This window comes from Apodemus sylvaticus, chromosome 10 (assembly GCF_947179515.1).
Source record: "Apodemus sylvaticus chromosome 10, mApoSyl1.1, whole genome shotgun sequence".
Lineage (NCBI taxonomy): Eukaryota > Metazoa > Chordata > Mammalia > Rodentia > Muridae > Apodemus > Apodemus sylvaticus.
Window position 1 is genome coordinate 72,271,660 of NC_067481.1, and position 20,750 is coordinate 72,292,409.

Sequence of the window (20,750 nt, forward strand, 5' to 3'; positions counted from 1 at the left end):
TCTCACTCAGTAGACCAGGCTGGCCTCAAACTCAGAAATCCACCAGCTTCTGCCTCCTGAGTGCTGGGATTAAAGGCATGTGCCATCACTAGTTTTGCTAACCCCTGTCTTCTTCAATTCTCTGCTGAGGACTATGAATTTCATTCTTTGATGTGTATAAAGCTATATATTTAGAAGGCAGTTTGACAGCAACCAACAAATTGGGAAAAGATTTTCGCCAACCCTACATCTGATAGAGGGCTACTATCCAATATATACAAAGAACTCAAGAAGTTAGACCCCCAGGGAACCAAATAATCCTATTAAAAATGGGGTACAGATCTACACTTGATCTTAGCCAAAAGGCCGAGAAGCAATGGGGGTACAGATCTAAACAAAGAATTTTCACCTGAAGAAATTCAGATGGCTGAGAAGCACCTTAAGAAATGCTCAACATCATTAGTCATTAGGGAAATGCAAATCAAAACAACCCTGAGATTTCACCTCACACCAGTCAGAATGGCTAAGGTTAAAAACTCAGGAGACAGCAGGTGTTGGCAAGGATGTAGAGAAAGAGGAACACTCCTCCACTGCTGGTGGGGCTGTAAGATGGTGCAACCACTTTGGAAATCAGTCTGGCAGTTCCTCAGAAAACTGGACATGACACTTCCGGAGGACCCTGCTATACCTCTCCTGGGCATATACCCAAAGGACTCCCCGGCATGCAATAAGGACACATGCTCCATTATGTTCATAGCAGCCTTATTTATAATAGCCAGAAGCTGGAAAGAACCCAGATATCCCTCAATGGAGGAATGGATACAGAAAATGTGGTATATTTACATAATGGAATACTACTCAGCAATTAAAAACAATGAATTCATGAAATTTTTAGGCAAATGGTTGGATCTGGAAAATATCATCCTAAGTGAGGTAACCCAGTCACAAAAGAATACACATGGAATGCAATCTCTGATAAGTGGATATTAATTAGTCCAGAAGCTTTGAATACCCAAGGCACAATTAGCATAACAAATGATTCCCATGAAGAAGTAAGGAGAGGGTCCTGATTCTGGAAAGGCTTGATCTAGCATTGGAGGGGAGTATCAAGACAGAGAAAAAGGAGAGAGGTGATTGAGGAATGGGTGGAGAGAAGAAGGCTTATGGGACATATGGGGAGGGGGGAACTGGGAAAGGGGAAATCATTTGGAATGTAAACAAAGAATATAGAAAATAAAAATATATAATAATAAAAAAAGAAGGCAGTTTGAGACTATGGCCATATAATAAAATAATAGTAATAGGTTTCCCCCTAGTGTCTATGAGCTCCCAGCCTTCAGTTTCCCCCTGTGGAATGGGGCTGAAATCCAATCATAAAGCAGTTGGTTACTCTCATAATGTTTGTATCATTATTATACCCAGTGGCCTATCTCACCAGGCCACTTGTTTTTGTAGCTTGTAGGGATTTGAATATTCTGCTTCAGATTTTATTCTATGATTCCACAATCAATTGTCTGATTTGCAATTGGTGTTAAAATTAAATCTCTCACTTGGGAAAAAAATGTACTGAGATTTTACTTCCTCCCTGTCAGAATGGCTGTCATGCTTATAATTACTTGTGTGGTGTTATCATAATCAATACTGGAAAGTGAATTGGTAATATTTCACGTGCTAAGTATGGCTACCAAAAGGATTTCCTGGTTGGTTAAGCATATCAGTGAAAGGGAAAACACTAATCTTGAGGTACTAGAATTACCAGTGTTCTAAAGAATAAAATAAAATAGACAACGCTCTGAAGAGTAAACAATCTGAAGACAGTAAAGACTTTCCTGAAGGCCTTGACACCATATATTGTGTTGGTCTGCTTCTGTTGCTGTAACAAGATGCCTGAGGTTGAATCCTTCATAAAGAGGAGAAGTTTACTTTGCTTAGCTTGGAGGCTGACAGTCTAAGACATGGTGGCTTCAACTGTTTGCTTATGGGCAGGGCTTAGTGATGGATGAGGGTGAGTGATGCTAAAGACATTATGCAATAAAATAGGAAGACAGAGAGGTAGGCAAGGACTAGACTTTTTTTTTTCTTTTTTCTTTTTTATTTTTTAACATCAGCTGGCTCTGGCAGGAACTAGCCAGGGTCCCAAAGCACTACACAACACAAAGAACCAATCATTCAGCATGTAAGCCTTTGGGAGCGGGAACATACAAAATGCATCCAGATCATAACATTGCCAACCATTGTGTTGGGAAATTTCCTAAATGTCACTTCCCAGAACATTTTATTTTTACATCCAGTCTTCCCTGTGAGCATTACAGAACACACACTGAGACTCACGAGCATGTACTGCTGGCCATTGCCTTTGGCACGACAGGAAGCAAAATAGTTTAATCTTACTCTTCTTCCTTGGTCTGACATAGCCTTTAAATTTGGAAGCAACGTGCTCTCTGGGGAAGGGTGGTGGTGGAGGAGGGGTCAGGGGATGTACTTCAAAGCAGGAAGAATAGTTCCCAATGAATTCATGATTCTCTGGACGCCATTGTGACTATACAGAACTCCTGTCAGGCCATAATCACCCATGAAGCAGGTATGCAGGGGCAGGGAGTGTCCAAGAAGGGTGTGGGGAAGGGCTTCTCATTTCATTTTAGCAGGTCATGATCACAACGCTCTGGTTTTAGCAGGAAGTAACCATCTGGGATAGTTCCCATTGGAGAAGAGTTTCCCTCTTCTGTAAGGAGTGTGTCAGGAACTGAATTAGCATCCCGCTCAGTAACAGACTGGCAGCTTCTTGATGCCCCTGCCCTCTTGCTGCCACTCTCCTGTGCTCTGACCCCACGTCAAGGCAGGATTTGTTCAAACTCTGCAGATGATTTTCATGCCTCAGGTCCTCCACTGCAAGGCCCCACCCTCCTTGCTGGTATCTCGCCTGTTAGAGAAGCAGCTTGCTAGCATGGATGCACAAGGCTCACAAAACCCCCTGGAGCCCGGGAGCGGCAGCTGACATTTCGAAAGGTCAATCAATCACTCCATTTCATGAAATGTAATCATCTCCTAGGACCTAATGTAACAATAAAACCAAATAGAGCCAAACAATTGGGACAAAGCAGTGATGCCCACACCAGGAAAGACTCAGAAAACAGCTCATACAGTTTGGTGCACACACAAGACCCTGGAGCTCAGAGCTCAAGGTTTGAATCCCACCTCTGCCCTTGGCTCTGAAAATCCTCTTTCCTCAAAGATAAAACAAACTGCCTTCTGGATGCTGACTTCTGAAGACTGAATAGAAGTCCATTCCTAGTGGGTATTGTAGGAAAGACAAGGAATTCGGTAACTGTCTTTTCTAAAGATGGAACCCACAGAGGAGCTCCTGAGTCTTATCTCACATGCTCTGAAAAGCTAGGGATCCCTGTCTGTCTGGGATAGGGAAGTAGAGGCAAACCAGTCTGTGAGAGGCTCAGAGCCAGTAGGCCTCTTAGCAGGAGACCTGAAAGTCAGGTGGGAAGGGGTCATTTCCGTCCTGTCCCTTGCCTCTGAGTCCAGCTCCTTAGTCTAGGGAATATTCATTCTACATTCTTGTATCTTCTAGGACCTTCTGTACTACATAGTCTATTACACACTGGCCTTGGCATCACTCCTCTGATGTGGGGTATCACCCTGATAAGATCCACTAGAGACAGCAAAATAAAAGAGTTGGTCTTGGTTTCTATGGGAAAGGGAAGCTGGTGATGTTTCTAGAACACCTATTCTATGAAAATAAGAACCTCGAAGTTCATAGTCACTGCTACATCCCCCCAGGCCATCTCTAGCCCACAGTAGATGCTCAGTAAATATTGCCCATCACTATTAATCACAATATCAATATATCACCAGATGCTCAGAGTGTTAAAAGGGATTCAGCTTATAATGATTTTAGATGTCACATATTAGACACGTGGCTAAGCTTAAAGTGGGGATAGCTGTTCCAAATGAGCAGGAGAGACATCTGTCCTGGTGACAGAGCACCCGTGTCAAACTCATTCTGACCACATTCGGAGTTGCTTGGAAGACAGGAGGAAATGGTAAGTTTCCATGAAGATTGCATCAAACACCTCCCCCATGAAAGAGCCCAGCTATTCACTGGGATCAGTTCTAGTCTTGAGATACAGCTGGCAGCTTTATCAAAGCAGCTCCTACTCTCTCTTCCATATGCACAAACTCTTGTGTTTGAATTCTGCTTGAGATCTGAGCTCCACAACTCCGGCTCCACTCCATCTAGAGACAAGGGCTTCAGCACATTTTTCCATTGTGGTACCAGAAAGACCATTCTCAGAGATGTATGTGTACAATACAGTAAGGGTTGGAGAGATAGCTCAGTCAGTGAAGTGCTTGCCACCTGAGCTCAAAGACCTGAATTTGAACCCAGACCCCACTTTAAAAATCAGAATACAGCAACACATTGTTGAAACCCTGGAGCTGGGAAACAGAGACAGGTGGGCCCCCTGGGGCTTACTGACCCACCAGCCTAACAGAATCAGTGCTCTCTGAGCAGAAACTGAGAGACCCTATCTCAAAACACAAAAACAAAGAGACATACAAGGACTGTCTTCACAAGCAGGCTTGCGCACACGTGTACACACGCACACACATGCACACACACACACACACACACACACACAGAGTGCACAGATAACATCATCGTCTCTCTAGGTGTTGCCCTCAGACCACTCCATAGCACCTCAGAGCAGCCTTGGAGCTCAGGTGTCCACATTCTTGATGCAGCAAATACCTGGTCATGCCATTTCCCATCCTGCTCCACGCCTCACTGCCCAGATTCCTGAAGAAGTGGCATCTCCATCTATAGCTAGAAGGGCCAGAGACACACACCCCCCCACTGTGCTCAGGTTCAGGCTGATCTAATGGATATACACCCCACCCAGTAAGCTTTAAAGGAGTCGTCTGAGAGCAGAGCAATCATTTTTATGAGGGCCATCAATTTTATTTTTATTGGCTTGGAGATGAAGGGACTTTGACACATCTCTGTAAATTTGCAGATGAAGGGACTTTGACACATCTCTGTAAATTTGCAGATACCCAAAGTGCGCCCCCTGAAGCTTGCTCAGCAAAGGGGGCTAGAAAAACTAGAGGCTAGGGAGCAATTCCCACAGAGCCTGACAGCTCCTTCCTTGCTGACATAGCGGGGCTGGAGGTGAGGGCCAGTGACCCAGCCTTCCACACAGGAGATGTGGCCTTCCCACATCAGCTCTCAAGGATGCCTAGTCTGTGGTATGAGAGCTGGAGTCTCCAATATGCTCATTGAGACGGTCGACACTAATCACCAATTTGAAAGGATCTAGAATCAAAACTCTGGATGTGTCCATGAGGGAGTTTCTAGATTAGGTTAATGGAGGAGGGAAGACCTACTTTTACTGCAGGTGGTACCATTCTGTTGATATGGATTCTGGGATGAATAAAAAGAGGAAGGCAAGATGAGCAACAGTCATTAGCCCTCACTACTTCTTCTTCTTCTTCTTCTTCTTCTTCTTCTTCTTCTTCTTCTTCTTCTTCTTCTTTTTATTTTTTTATCTTTTTTATTTTTTTTTTTGAGACAGGGTTTCTCTGTGTAGCCCTGGCTCTCCTGGATCTCACTCTGTAGACCAGGCTGGCCTCAAACTCAGAAATCTACCTACCTCTGCCTCCCAAGTGCTGGGATTAAAGGTGTGTGTCACCCTCACCACTTCTTGACTGTGGATACAATGTGACCAGCTGCCTTGTGCTCCTTCTGCCTGGACTTTCTTTGCACAAAGGACTGTGCACCCTCAAACTTTGAGTCACATAAACCCTCCTCCTTTAAGTAGCATTTGTCAGGATCTTGTCAAAGTCACAGAAATGAACTAAGAACTCACCATCACACTTGCTTACATTAGACTAAACCATCCTTCCTGGGGACTTGCAGTTAGGAGACCATATCCTGCCTCCATCAGACTCAGCCTTCCCTAGCTAGATCTTAAGTGCTCATTTTGAGTAAAAGTTTAGCTATCAGCCTGCGGCACGGTTGGGAAATTATTGAACCCCTTGCAGGTGAGCCTTATGGAGAGACATTGGCTCCTTCTGTCTGTTTCCCAGCTGTCATATGGTGAGGATCTTTGCTCTAACACATGCTATCTGCCTCCACCTACTATTTGCCATGATGTTCTACCACTGCATGCTATGGGCCATGATGATCTGCCTCATCATGATACCAAAAGTAACAGGGCTGACCAACTAACTACTGAACAAAACCTCTTGAAACTGGACCAAAACCTGTCCAGTTTTAAGCTGATCTTTCACAGCAATGTACACTGACTAAAACCAATGCCAAATGCCCCACTTTCCCGAAGCCACCCTGGTTTCTACCAACTGTTCATATCTACTATCTGTGCCATGCAAGTATCCAAGTTGGCATGAAAACCTTGATGGGTACAGTTCTAGTTTGATGTATTTTGGAGATGCCAGTGCCATGAGATGACCACCAAGAACAGTAGCAGCAGTGGAGTACAGGCATCTGTAGCCTAGAAGACAAGATGCCCGCTACAATGGGCAGAACTGGAGATGTGACCCAAGCTCTTGGAGGAACCTAGAAGATTGTGAGTGGATGGATCCCAGACATTGAAAGGTTAGAGTTTGATTTTGCTTTTGATTGTAACTATGCCCTGATATTTCTCCCTCTTGAAGTAAGAAGGCAGAGCCCACAGTTAAGAGACTTTCGATTTTAAAGGACTGGATATTTTAAAGGGATTTAACTTTTAATATGTAAAGACTGTGGGGCTTTTAAAGTTATTTAGATTTGGGGGATGAAAAAGAAAGTAAGGGTTGAGGCTTAATAGTGATGTGTTTGTGTGCCAAGTTGACAAGGGGTCAATTGTACTGGCTGGTTTTGTGTCAACTTGACACAGGCTGGAGTTATCACAGAGAAAGGAGCTTCAGTTAAGGAAGTGCCTCCATGAGATACAGCTATAAGATATTTTCTCAATCAGTGATCAAGGGGGGAGGGCCCATTGTGGGTGGTACTATCCATGGGCTGGTAGTCTTAGGTTCTATAAGAAAGCAAGCCAGTAAGTAACATCCCTCCGTGGCCTCTACATCAGCTCCTGCTTCCTGACCTGCTTGAGATCCAGTCCTGACTTCCTTTGGTGATGAACAGCAGTATGGAAGTATAAGCTGAATAAACCCTTTCCTCCCCAACTTGCTTCTTGGTCATGATGTTTGTGCAGGAATAGCAACCCTGACATTTGCTTTCTAGTGCTATAGTGGCCACCACAACCAAAAGCAACTCGGGGAGGAGAGGACTTATTTGACTTACAGTCTATATCACAGTCCACTACTGAGAGAAGTCAGGGCAGGATCTCAAGGCACAAATCAAGGCTGAAGTCTTGGTGGAATACTGCTGACTGGCTTGCTCCTCACATCTCATTCAACTGTATTTTTACACAACCCAAGACCACCTGACCAGGGTGAGGTGGCCTACAGGGGGTCAGGCCCTCCCATCTCAATCATAAATCAAGAAAACGTACCCCATAGACTTGACCTACAAGCTATCTGATAGTGTCATTTTCTTGGTTGAGATTTCTTCTTCCCAGATTATTCCAGTTTACACCAACTTGACACACACAAACACAAAGCAAAACAACAAAACAAGTACCTTCTCATGCTTTCTCTCCTGGACCTGGACTGAGGGTAGCAGTCCCCTGTCTCAAGGACTCATGTGCTGTTTCATGAAACACAAATCCCCTTCCTGGATTTGGTGTATGCTCAGGGAAACTGATGCAGCCTTCACCTTCATCGTCTGTTCTTCTCTTTGCACCATCACTCAGCCCCATGTGGTCACAGAGGTGGTTAAAAAAATATGGCCATGGGGCTGGAGTGTTGGCTCAGTGGCTAATAATACATACTGCTCTCCCAGGGGACCCGAGTTCAGTTCCCAGCACCCACATCAGGCAGGTAACAACTGGCTATAATACTAGCTGCTGAGGAGTCAGTGGACCTGTTCATCCTTCACAGGCACACACATAAGTACATTTTTTTTCTAAAGAAGCATGGTCAAGGCTAGAACTAACACCCAATTGACAGTGTGTGTGCCTAACACACACTTGAGACCCTGGATTCCAGCCCCAACATGGCATCAATCAGCTAAGGTGATGCACACCTGCCATCCCAGCACTCAGAAGATAGGGTCAGGAGGACTGAGAGTTCAAGGTTATCCGCTGCTCTGTAGCAAGTTCAAGGCTAACCTGGACAACATGAGCTGGACGCATCCAGTGTCAGATGTTGGCATCTGGCTGTGTAGCCTGTCTATTATCATATAGATTTAGAGAATTGGCAAAGGGAGTGGTCTTCTGAAGGCCAGCTTTCACATCCGTGGCCTGGAAGACAGCAGAGAAGCTCAGGCAGTCTCAACAGATGCAGAGTGTCTCACCCATCAGGGCACTATCACCTCCCATTTGTCCAGCACTGAAATACTTTGGGGGACACCTTTGCCTCAAGTCATGCTCACAGGGCCCCCCTCTCTTCTGAGATGCTCAGCTTCCGGCTGTCAGGTCAGGACCCCTGGAGTTCTCTCAGTCAAAACCCTCAGGTACCAAACCCAAGGCTATGCAGCCTCTCTTGGGTCACTGCTACAAAAACAAAAACAAAAGACCAGAAGCCTACATTTCTAGAAGGCTACACTTCCAGAGGAAGGAGAGCAATGCTTGTGATGAGTTTTACCAGATTTTTCTGATCCGGATGTTATTGTGGTTTAAGTGTAAGCTATTCCCCCCCCCCACTCTCTCTCTCTCTCTCTCTCTCTCTCTCTCTCTCTCTCTCTCACACACACACACACACACACACACACACACACACACATACATATGCCACCCAGGCTCCTGTGCGAACACCTGGTCCCAGTAGTGCTGTTGAAGGAGATGCTAGAACCTTAAGGAAGTGAGTCTTGAGGTTTATAGCCTGGCCCTGCTTTCTATTCACTAAGATCTGAGGATTCCAGGAGTCCCAGACACACTCTCCTGCCACCAGGAACCCCAAAACCATCTGACACCACAGAACCACCTCTTGCCATTTCTTCCCTCAAAACAGGAGCCAAAATGAACCCCTATTCCCCTGAGATGTCTCCTGCCAGGTGTTTGGTCTGTAGTGCTTGTGTAAATTCAGCCCTCTCTCACACACACAGTGGGAATGCTCCGACTCAGCACTAATAGGAAACCCAGAGGGGACTGAAGGAAAGCCAAGCAGACCTGTATGTGTGTCCCAGGGGCTGTGCACACAGCCACACAGAGGCCTGGCTCATCAGCTCCTTCCCAGCATCTATCTATCATGAGGGAAGGGAGTCAGAACCAACTGGGAATCAGCTCTCTCAGGGAGGGGTTACCATACACGCTGCATGCATTCAGGGAAAGAGGAGTGTGTATTGTCTTACACAGCCAGGTTCTACTGGAGGCTGGCACAGAGCACGACACTGAGAGATTAAAGAGAAGAAAATGATGACCCGGGGAGATGACTCAGTAGGTAAAGCACTTGCCACACAATCAAGAGGACCTGAGTTCAAACCCCACCGCCCCCCAGAGACCAAATAAAACCAGACACAGTAGAGTGAGTGTTCTCTAGGACTCTTATGAGCCAAGATGAGCGTCAGAGAGTGAGCCAGGAGAGTTACCAAGCAGCTAGCCTGGACTAGTCATGAGTAAGAGGTCCTGTCTCAACGAGCTAGAGGAACAGGATCAAAACTCAGGGTTGCCCTCTGAACTCTATACATAAGGTGTCACACACACACACACACACACACACACACACACACACACACACACCCTGTCCTCACCAGCAAAACTTCTATATCATACAAACCCTTAGTTTCACATCACGTTTGCTGGGTAGTCTTATAAATCAACCCGACACAAGCTAGCCTTACCTGGAAAGAATGTAACTGAAACCTCAACTGAGGAAATGCCTCCATAACATCTAGCTGTAAGGCATTTTGTTGATTAGTGATTGATGGGGAGAGAGCCCAGCCCACTGTGGGTGGGGCCATCCCTGGGCTGGTGGTCCTGGGTTCTATAAGAAAACAGGCCGAGCAAACCATGAGAAGCAACCCAGTGAGCAGCACCCCGCCATGGCCTCTGCGTCGGCTCCTGCCTCCGGGTTCCTGCCCCACTCGGCCTCCTGTCCTGACTTTCTTTGATGGTGAACTGTGATATGGAAAGGAGCTGAGTAAACCTTTTCCTCCCAAACTTGTTCTTGGTCATAGTGTTTCATCACAGCAATAGAAACCCTAACTAGGACATCGTGTTGGAAGCTTCACAACCAACCCCCATGCCCACCCACGTCCCACAAGGAGAGAGAAATGGTGGAAGGAAAGGAATGATGGTGTTCACTGGGCTCAGGACCTTAATTCTCCTGGCAACAGCCACCTGAGGTATGGGTTTCTTTGTCCAGATAGGAAGTCTGAGTATAGCTCAGAGAGGTTGCATAATTTACCTGAGCACACACAGCTACACAGTTCCCAGAGCCCAGGGCTTTGGACTTTTCTTCCCAGCTCCAAGCTTCCTCTAGGAAACTAGCAAGGGGATGGATGCATCTAGTCAGAAAGGATGCGTGCTTCACTTCAGCGCAGGCAGTTAAAATACACCAAGGGCAACTCGGAGCCATACCTCCCCATCACAGCTCATGATTTATGCAGGCATTTCCCATTAGCTCTAATGGATGTGGGTAGCATAAATCTCGGGGCGCAGCTTCAGACAGGCTCTTGTGATCTAAATGCCACTAAAATCAATGGCATCGTCCTGGTACTGATACGGCTCTGTTGCTTCATACATGGGCCAGATGAGGTTGCTGGGTGCAGCCTCTGTCTGCAGTGCTCCTGTTGAAGGAGGTGGTGCTCCCAGATGGAAGGGCTAAGGGCCTAGACTAGGAGTATCATTCCAGAGCAGGGACACCAGGTTCAAATCCTGGCCCCACCTCTCGGCAGTCACTTGACCTAACAAGCTACAGAAGGACATGTGAGTGTCAGTGTCTCTGAGATGGGCATTGAATGTATAACCCTTGAGACCAGTTCCTGGCTCCAAGGTAAGACTTGTGATAACCATTCTCAAGGGAATTATCTGGCTTGGTCACAAACACAGTTGAGTCCAAAAATCATTAGGTTCCTCTGGCCACCTTCCAGGTAGAATTTACCACCAAAGCCCAGCTGGCATAAAGGCCTCAATTTGCGAAGGAAACCACTTTGAAGTGTACTCCCCTGAGGTCGTACAGTGCCTAGAAGACCAAGTGCGAGATGACCAACCACCTGACTCCATCCCTGAATGAAGACATGGGTGGCATGTGAATCTTATAGCCATTTACCTGCCTCACGCTCTCCTCTCTTTGTTCACACGCCTGACAGAGCCACCGAGTAAGACCCTCTCATCAATACTCACAGAAAGTCTAGATCAAGTCCTGCTTCTGACATCAAGATCTACCAAATGCTTCAATATTTTAAACAAGAAATCTACAGGGCTGTGGACATAGCTTGGCTGACAAGAGTTCTTGCCTGGCTTGCGCAAAGCCCTGGGTTGGACACCAAGCTCTGTACAAAGACCAGGAATGGTAGCAAAGGTCTGTGGTGCCAGCACTCAGGAGGCAGGAGGATCTGATTGAAGGCCATCCTCTCAGCTGAAGAGCAAGTTCAAAGCATGCTTGAGATGTGTGAGATCTTCTTTCAAAATGGAGAAGGAAGGAAGAAAGGGAGGGAGGGAGGGTGAGAAGGAAAAGAAAGGCTAGGAAGAAAGGAAGGAGATAGTAAGGAAGGAATGGAAGGAGGGAGGGAAGGAGAAAAGAAAGGGAAAAGAGCAGAAAGAAAGGATGGGAGAGAAGAAGAGAGGGAGGCAGAGATCTACAAAGAGATCCTCCTTTCTTCAAGAACAAGAGACACTAAATCCAGATGCCTCAGTGAATCATCTCAAAGTCAACAGTAAAAAGAACCGTTAATTATGTTTTATCTTTAAAAAATTAAAGCTAAAAATTTATGAAGAGATGCTCATTTCAGATTTATTTTAAAATTCATGTAATAATTACAACCCTACTAATTGTCATAACAAATGTAATAGATTGTCAGTTGGAAAAACTATTCCCCAATCCCATAAGAAAGCAAAGCCAAGGGAATGAATAGCTAAGGACCCCCTCTTCTGGCCTTATTGACCTCCAGACAGGTTCAGAACTCATTCATGCAACTTTGTACCATAGACAAGCACCCACAATGGGGAGGCAAGCAAAGGTCAAAGGGCACAAAGCCCCACAGACTTATGGGGTCCCCAAGAAGAGAAGATACATACACTGAATCAAGGAACCACAAATTTTGGGTGGCTATCAGGCAGTCTTACCATTCCCCACAAGGAAAATCCTCTATTTCCATAGGAAGAGGGTCACCATGTTTGGGTCCCACTTCCTGTTCACATTCTCCTTTTCTGCCCAGATATAAAATTAAGTGGCCCAGCTGCACAGCCCTGCCATCACAGAGCTGCCAGTTGCCATGCCTTCTCCTCCACGGTGGACTGGATTCCCTCAAACTGTGAGCCAAAACAAGCCCTTTCACCCTTAAGTTGCTTCTGGTTGGGAGTTTGATAGCAGTAAGGATAAAATAACTACTGTCTCCTTCCCCAAGGGCATGGGAACTCCCACAATCCAGCCCCATCAGGCACTGGATGCCTTACCAGGTAGAATACCAGAGACACAGTAACAAGGCAGTGACCAGGGACATCTGCTTCTCCGAGACTTTTGCCCAAGTGCCCACAGAAGAAATAACTCACTGCATACAGCACCAGAGACCCAGCAAGACTCCAGGCTGGGACACATAGCGATGACATGGGCAGAGGCAACATGGCGAAAGCCTCTGTCTAGGTCGGACACAGTGTAGACCCAGCACCAGCTTAAGTGCAAAGACCAGTAAAAGCCATGGTCCACTTTAACAATGAAAGAGTGCAGGTGTGGCAAGCAGCATAGCCCAGATTCCTGCAGGCTGGCTCAGAAGCCCAGTCAGTCACCTTGCTCAAAACCGAGAGAGCTTTCTCTATCAGGTGGCTGAACAGTGCCTGGCCCAGAATAGCTGCTAAAACCTCACTGCGTGCAGTTCCTAATTAGGCCGAGTCTACCCTTCCTAGCAGCTTAAGAACACAGAAAAACGTGGCAAGTGTGCTGAGCTCCATAAAACTTCTGCCAAGCCTCTCAACCTCAGTTGTGAGGTTTTTGAAGGCAGCAATCCAGTCAGGTCCTCAGTTTCCCCTCTAGGAGTGCCATGTATTGCTTCTGCTCCGAGTTCTACTGTGGTTGCATGACATACTTAGTTGCATCTGCTCCCCATTTGGGCATGTGCTACCCTGACATGCTCTAAACCACTGCTATTGGTGTGTAGTAAGCAGACAGTAGATAACATTGCAGGAAGACAGACGTGGATGGACAGCTCAGAGGCTGTGAGACACGGCAGAGACAAGAGCCCTATGCCAACCTGTAGCTCCATGCCTCTCGGGGCTTGAAATGACCCATCTTCTTAAGGGTCTCTGCATGAATTCACAGCAGGGATGCCCCCATCCCAGCTCCTTAAGCTTAGACTCTGTTCTGTCAAACCCTCAAAATGGTTCTCAGTCATTTTAAATATGGAAATTTTTATCCCAAACAGAATAAAGTGCTCTGGGAAGAAAACAAAACCAAACTACATTTTGCCTTTCAAATGAGCAAAGATTTTCAGAACTATGAAAGCAAACAAATTAGGGTAGAAGATTCCCAAATAATCGCATAAACTCCAATTTCCTATGTTTTAACATAAACATCAAAATAATAAACTCAGGCATGTTTGGGGAGGGGAAGAAAATCTACAGCCTGACACTGTTGCTTCCTTTAGAAGCTGAAACCTAAATGACTAAATTGGCAGTTTATTAACAGGGAAATTATGCTAAGTAGCTTCGTGTTGATGTCAAGAATTTTATGCAGCGAGTTATGGCGCAATACCCTGAGAGCCTCATTTGCATTTTCTCATTTAGAGAGAACAATGGCTGCAAATGAGAGCGGCTTGCTCACACCACACACCCAAGAACTTTGGCACAGACGGGGAGGAACAGCTCCAGAGCACATGATTACCGGTTCTCTTCATTATGCCCCAGCACGGACTTGGGAGTCTGGGAGCGGACGAATCTCTCTTCAGCAGGTACTCAGAGGAGTCTAGGACCAGAGCTCTTCAGCCAACGTTGCAAAGAACCTGCCCTCAGAGCCCATGAGACCTCTACATGGTTCACTTTTGTACAGTGAGAATTGGCAGCTGGGAGACCAGCAAAGAAATACCTTGGAGAAACCAGAGAAAATCTACCTTGGTTGGCATCATGAAAGGTCATAGGACATGGGCCCCAACCACATGGCATTTTGAAATAATAAAAGAGGAAGGTCCTGGCGGAGCTTTTTACCTATCTGTTGAGCTGGGCAGGTTTGCTTTCCTAACTCCACCCCTCCAGCTGCTTGCTTCCAGTCTCTGGTTTGTTCAGCTGATGTTCTCAGAAAATACAAACAGATTGAGCCCTCGCCATGTGCCCAGTCCTCTGCTAAGCGGAGGAGTCTACTCTTTATAAGATGCTTGGTCTTGGGTATTTGTTAAGGTAAGAGTAAATGGATAAAGACAGCTCTAACTGTATATACAGTTAGTACAGGCCATGGACCACAGATGGATCCCTTGAAGAAGAAAGCATGAGGCTGACTCTTAATTTCTGGGCTGGGGAAAGAATTCTAAGGCACCTATGTAGCAATATTAGAAACGGTGTGGATATACACAAGCATCTTACGATGCTTAATCTTGATTGCCACCTTAATTGCATTTGGAGTCATGAAGGAGGCACTTCTGGACTGGGTGTGTCTATGAGGGCTCTTCCATAGACATTTAAATTAGGAAGGAAGACCCATTCAATGTGGGTGGCACCATCCCATAGGCTAGCATCCCAGACTAAAAAAAAAAAAAGAAAAGAAAAGAAAAGAAAGGAGGAAGTGACCTTGGTAGCTGCACTTCATCCCTCTCTGCTTCCTAGTGGCCAACCCCACAACCATCTACCTCACGTTCCTGCTGCCAAGGTTCTCCCATGATGAAAGACAGCCAGTCTACAGACTGTGATCAAAAATTACCTCTTGTCATGTATTTGGTCACAACAATGAGGAAAGTAATAAATATCTGCTGTGCTTGGAACATAGAATTCAGAAGTTCATGTCTTAACAACTTCATCTCACATTCCTTTCTTAATGGTACTTGGAGGTGGGTCTCTGGGGAAGGAGGATTCGCTGAGGTCATGAGGAGGGGGCTCTGTGGCATCACTGAGAACTAAGTAAGAGGAGAGACCAGAGCCAGAATTCACTGCCTTCTGCCATGTTCTAGTGCAACAAGAAGACTCTCACCAGATGCCAGTCTCTGGATTCATGAGTCAAATAACCTTCTGTTCTTTGGGGGTTTTTGATTGTTTGCCCATTTTCACTTGTTTATTTAAAACTGCACCTCAATAGCTGAGCAGTTAAATGATCTACCTTAACCTCTTACGCTAATCTGGCTACCACCTACCCCCCCACCCAGAGCCCATGATACATGCATATTATTAGTGATCTGGCAACTTTCTATTCTTTATAAGGTCCTGGACTTGGGCATTTTGCTAGAGTAAAAGCAAATGGACTAAGATAGAATCTAACTGTATAGGCTAAGGACCATAGATGGATCACTGGAAGAAGTAACTCTTAACTAAATATCTAAGAATGTGGGCAAATTTATGTTCACCCAACAAGGAAATGGGAAGCATCCCAGAAGGAGGACTTTGTATAATTGAAAGCGTATACATAAATAAGCATCACGTCCAGGTGGCCCATCACAGGAAGACAGGCTCATTTCATGCAAGACACATTTTTCTCAAAGCCTCAGGCCATGTGCAGACATGGGTGTCAAGCTGTAATGGTACCTAATCCATGTAACAGAAATAGTGTTGCATGTTCACCAAATCTCAGCTGGCAGCCTTTGTTTTCTGGGAACATGTAGAACTGTAATTGCAGCCACCATACTCAGCATCCCCAAGCGATAGAACTAATTCTGTATGAAATTCCACTTTCAGCCATGGAATCACGCAAAACTGGAAGCATTGTTTGTCACTACATCAAAGTCTACTTTATACTGACTGATACACTGGCTAAGGCACGCACATTCCTTAAACCCTGACTCCACAAATCTGTTATTGAAAAGGTGTCACACCAGAGCCCACAGTGGGCCAGATACTGTCCTTGGCTCTAGGAACCAAAAATCTAACTGAGGTTTGTACTCAAGTGGAAACCCACTCTGAATATTCACTTATTTATAAGAATTGTGATAAGCACTTTAGATATGGCACTTTTTAAGCAGACAGCATCCTCCAAGCATCCTTAGATGGATGTCGCATCCATCTAAGCATCTATCCCTCAGCCATTGGCTAGTTGGACTTTTAACAACTCCTGGTTTCTGAAAACCCCTAGCTAGGGTGTATCCCAAACAAGAGGGACCCATTCACCTCTCTCTTACAAATGGCTTCCCCTGGCTCCTATCTACAGAGCAAGCTCTGGGAGTTCATTGTCACAGACAACTACCCAAAATAGTTGGAGACTAGGAACATCCAAGCATGCAGCACCAGGGGAACGGATAAACACATGGTGGTGCATCTGAGCAATGGACTACTCAGCCAAAAAAAAAAAAAAATAGGCCCTCACAACTCCAGACAGAGTCCTAACTACAGAAGTCTGAAAGAAGCCTGTAGGGAGAATACGGGGGGTTTTCCTTCAGACTGGTTCATTAGAACAGAACAAACATGTTGTTGTCAATGTGCTTTGTACTATTTCGGTTTGGGGATTAAGCTTTGATTTGGATTACAATTTTAACTTAGATTAAGCTTGCATAGTCAGCGAATATTTTAACGGGTTTTTGACAAATTTGTACACTTACGCATAACTACCAAATACAGTAAAAGTATAAAAAGTTTTAACTGCAGTGGAAACGTCCTTAGTGCCTCACACCACTCAAGGTCAACGCCCAACTGCTTTCTATGACCCAACGTAAGATTTGCCTTTTCCTAAAATTTCAAGTAGGCAAAACCATATCATAAATGTTATTTTATGCCTGGCTTCCTTCATTCAGTATGTTTTCTATCTTACACCTGCTCCTTCCTCACCTCCCAGTTCTCCCCACTACCCCAACCCAGCCTCCTCTCTGTTTCTGCCCCATCCACTTCTCCATTTCCTTTCAGAAAATGGCAGGCCTCCCAAGGATATCCATCAAACATGGAATATCAAGTTACCGTAAGACTAGGTACTTCCCCTCATACTGAGGCTGGACGAGGCAACCCCATAGGAGGAAAGGGTCCGAAAAGCAGGCAACAGAGTCAGAGACAGCTTTTGCTCCCACTGTTAGGAGCTCCACGCTACAACTAAACTATACAACTGAAAAATATATACAAAGAGCCTAGGTTAGACCCACGTAGGCTCCCTGGTTGATGATTCAGTCTCTGTGAGGCCCTATGAGCCCAGGTTAGTGGTTTCTGTACGGTTGGGTTTTGTTTTTGTTTTTGTTTTTGTTTTGTGGTGTCCTTGACCTCTCTGGCTCTTACAATCTTTCCTCCTCCTCTTCCACAGGATTGCCCAAGTTCTGCTTAATGTTTGATTGTAGTCACTACATCCGTTTCCATCAGTTGCTGGATGAATCCTCTCTAACAACAGTTGGGCTAGGCACCCATCTGAGAGTATAGCAGAATATCATTAGGACTCATGTTATTCATGTTTGGTTCTATCCTAAGTCTCTGGGCAACCCAGCATCCAGGTCCTGGCTCTCAGATCAGCATGTTCTTCAATGTCACCCATCCCATTGTACATCAAGAATTAGTTTGGTGTTTATTTGGGTGTTTTGTTTGTTTGTTTTTGGGGTTTTTTTGTTTTTTTTTGGGTTTTTTGTTTTGTTTTATCTTTTATTTTTTGGGACAGGTTCTCATTGTGTAGCTATGTCTGGCTTGGAACTCACTATGTAGACCAGAATGATCTTAAACCTGGAGATCCATCTGCCTCTGCCTCCCAAGTCCTTGGATTAAAGGTGTGTGCCACCATATTCCATTGTATGGACATACCTGTTGTGTTTTATAACAAGAAAAAGAAGCCAGGGATATGTTTGGTTGAGGCACAATATGGTGTAGAGGAAAGGAGGTGCTTCTGTAGGCCCATACTAAGACATCCCTTCCCCCTGAGGGACCAGCCATATGACAGGTATAGTATGGACTAGGGTTCATTTAGAGCATGGGGGGAGGGGAATTGAGAGGATAGTTTATTTGGTTAGAGAGTATAGGCAATAGGTTTCTCACAGGAGCATGGAGCCTCACTTCTTCCAAAGGCCACACAGGAAAGTCTTTCCCAAGTAGGTGTGATGACTTTACCATAGCCTTATAGACAGAGGCCCCCTCCTCTAGTCCTTCTCTGCCTGTACTTCTAGCTTCCCTCCAGGACCCCAACACCCTAAGGCTAGACGCAATTAAAACAAATTGTGTACACCAGGTTGAGAGAGAAAGCTGGATTCTCAGGTATGGGTAAACCATTCGTAACCCTCTCCATCCTTTTCCTTCTATGAGGGAACAGGACAGGCTGGGGTGATCTTTTAGAAGCAGACACAGCAGAACTCCTGAAGGTGGGGACAGTGTGTGATCGCTACGCAAGGGAGCTGGGGACCCAGGAGACCGGTGGTTGCCATGCGCAGCTGCTGCTTCTGGAGAACAGATGCCACCATCATCCATGCCTGCAGCCACTACTACACCACGTGGACTCCATTTTCTAGCCCCTGCTGTCATCCACCACATGGATTTCCACTACTGCACAGACCATCGCTGCTGACACCACTGCGAGACTCACAGGCTTCTATCACGTGAGTTGTGCCTCTGCGGCCTACCATGTGGAGTTGGCCTCTGGCCAACCGACCACATTTCCTACTACCAGACTGCAGAATCCCACAAACACACACCGGCCGTATTAATTGGTAAGGAGTTTCTCCTGTTGACAGGAGGGACACTTAGGCCCAGATAAGGCCTGGTCAGCCTCTTTTGGGCTAAGGGTTGGTTTCAATGCCCCCGTCCATATGACCTACATGTTAGGACATAGAGCCCTTGGGTGACTTCCCTTCTTGAAAGCAGTTTAAAAATCCCTTGAGCTCTTGCAGCTAGACCTGAGGTCTTCCTAGACCAGGAATTTCTGACATTTCCAGGAAACATCGATGCCGGACCCCTAGAGATTTCTCATGGCAGCCTGAGTTTCCAGCTTGGCCGTAACCGTGTTACTTGAAGTGCTCTGGGATGCTGGTATGGATTATCCAGTAACTTCCCTCTTACCCAATGGGTGCTAACTTGTTTTCAGCCATACCTCCAGGCACCCCACTGGGATGTCTCCTGGAAAATCTCAAATCTCTGAAACGCCCAATTTGAAGTGTTCAAAATTGATACACCTCTGCAATAAGTCTGGATTCAATACCCTTTAGATAATAATTCCAAATGGCCACCTAATAGCACTCTAGACCCACTCTCCATACATACTGCCAGCAGTCCAGTAAATGGAATGAGGTTTTATATGTTCAAGCCGTCATCTATCTTCACTCTAAACCCTCCCTCTGCTCTTCCCATCCCCCAACCCAACTTCTCTTAGCCATAAAACCTACCCACCCTCCTCTAGATGGCGCTACACTTGATCCTGCCAAGGAGCCACCTCCCATCTGCCACAGATCTGCTGCCATGCCTGTGAAAACCCAAACTGCTGCCTCAGTTTCTTCTTCTCACCAGGCCCTGGAGCCTACTAGCTCGGCTTCCCTAGACCCCTCCCCTCCTGTGCCAGCTGCAGGTCGCTCCAAATGCGCTGAACTGGCACTGATCTTTACCCCTCCTGTCACTCGTTCTAAGGCCACAACCTAACTCCCAAGTCCTTCTCTTCCTCCAAGAACACCTGACCCAGCACCAGTCCTTCCTTTAAGGGAAGTAGTTGGAGTTGATGGTCTGTTCAGAGTACATGTTCCTTTCTCGCTGAGTGAACTTTCTCAAATAGAAAGCAGACTGGGTTCCTATACTTCTAACTCTTGCAGCTTTATTAAGGAGTTCCAGTACATCACTCAGTCTTATAGCTTGACTTTCCATGATGTTCATATGATTCTTACTAATAATTTACTTCCTGATGAACGAAAGCGAGTTTGGGAAGAGGCAAGAACATATGCAGACAAAATTCACCAAACAGAACATATCCAATCGGATCTGAGGCAGTGTCTGACCAGGATCCCCGATAGAACTTCAATTCCACAGGTGGTATTTTAGCCAGAGACAAGTTTATTACATGCCCTCTGGCCAGTCTTAGAAAAGCAAACTTAAATCCAGTAAATTTTGCAAAATTCTAGGAGGTTGTCCAGGACAAGCAGGAGACTTCATCTCCATTTTTAGACCGCCTCACAAAGGCTTTATTACTATATGCTAATCTGGATCCTGAAAACCCAGAAGGTAACAACTTCTGATGACCTACTTTTTTCCCAGAGTTACCCCGATGTAAAAGCTACACTTAGGCACTTGGAGAAAGAGGGGGGCCCCTAACTCCACAGGCTGAAGTCTTAGCGTTGGCCTTCAAGGTATACCATGAGAGAGATAAGAAAGCTGGAAATCAAAAACCCCACATGCTGGCAAAGGCTGTCCAACCTGCTCCAGCCACCACCCCAGGACCCCTAAGGTTCAGGAACCACCAGCTCTCTGCTATAGATG

The 20,750-nt window shown here is 45.8% G+C and overlaps 1 pseudogene; it reads right to left on the reverse strand.

Moving 5' to 3' along the window:
- Window positions 1–206: 206 nt before the first annotated feature.
- LOC127695751 (uncharacterized) lies at window positions 207–357 on the reverse strand (annotated as a pseudogene).
- Between the last annotated feature and the right edge of the window lie 20,393 nt (window positions 358–20,750).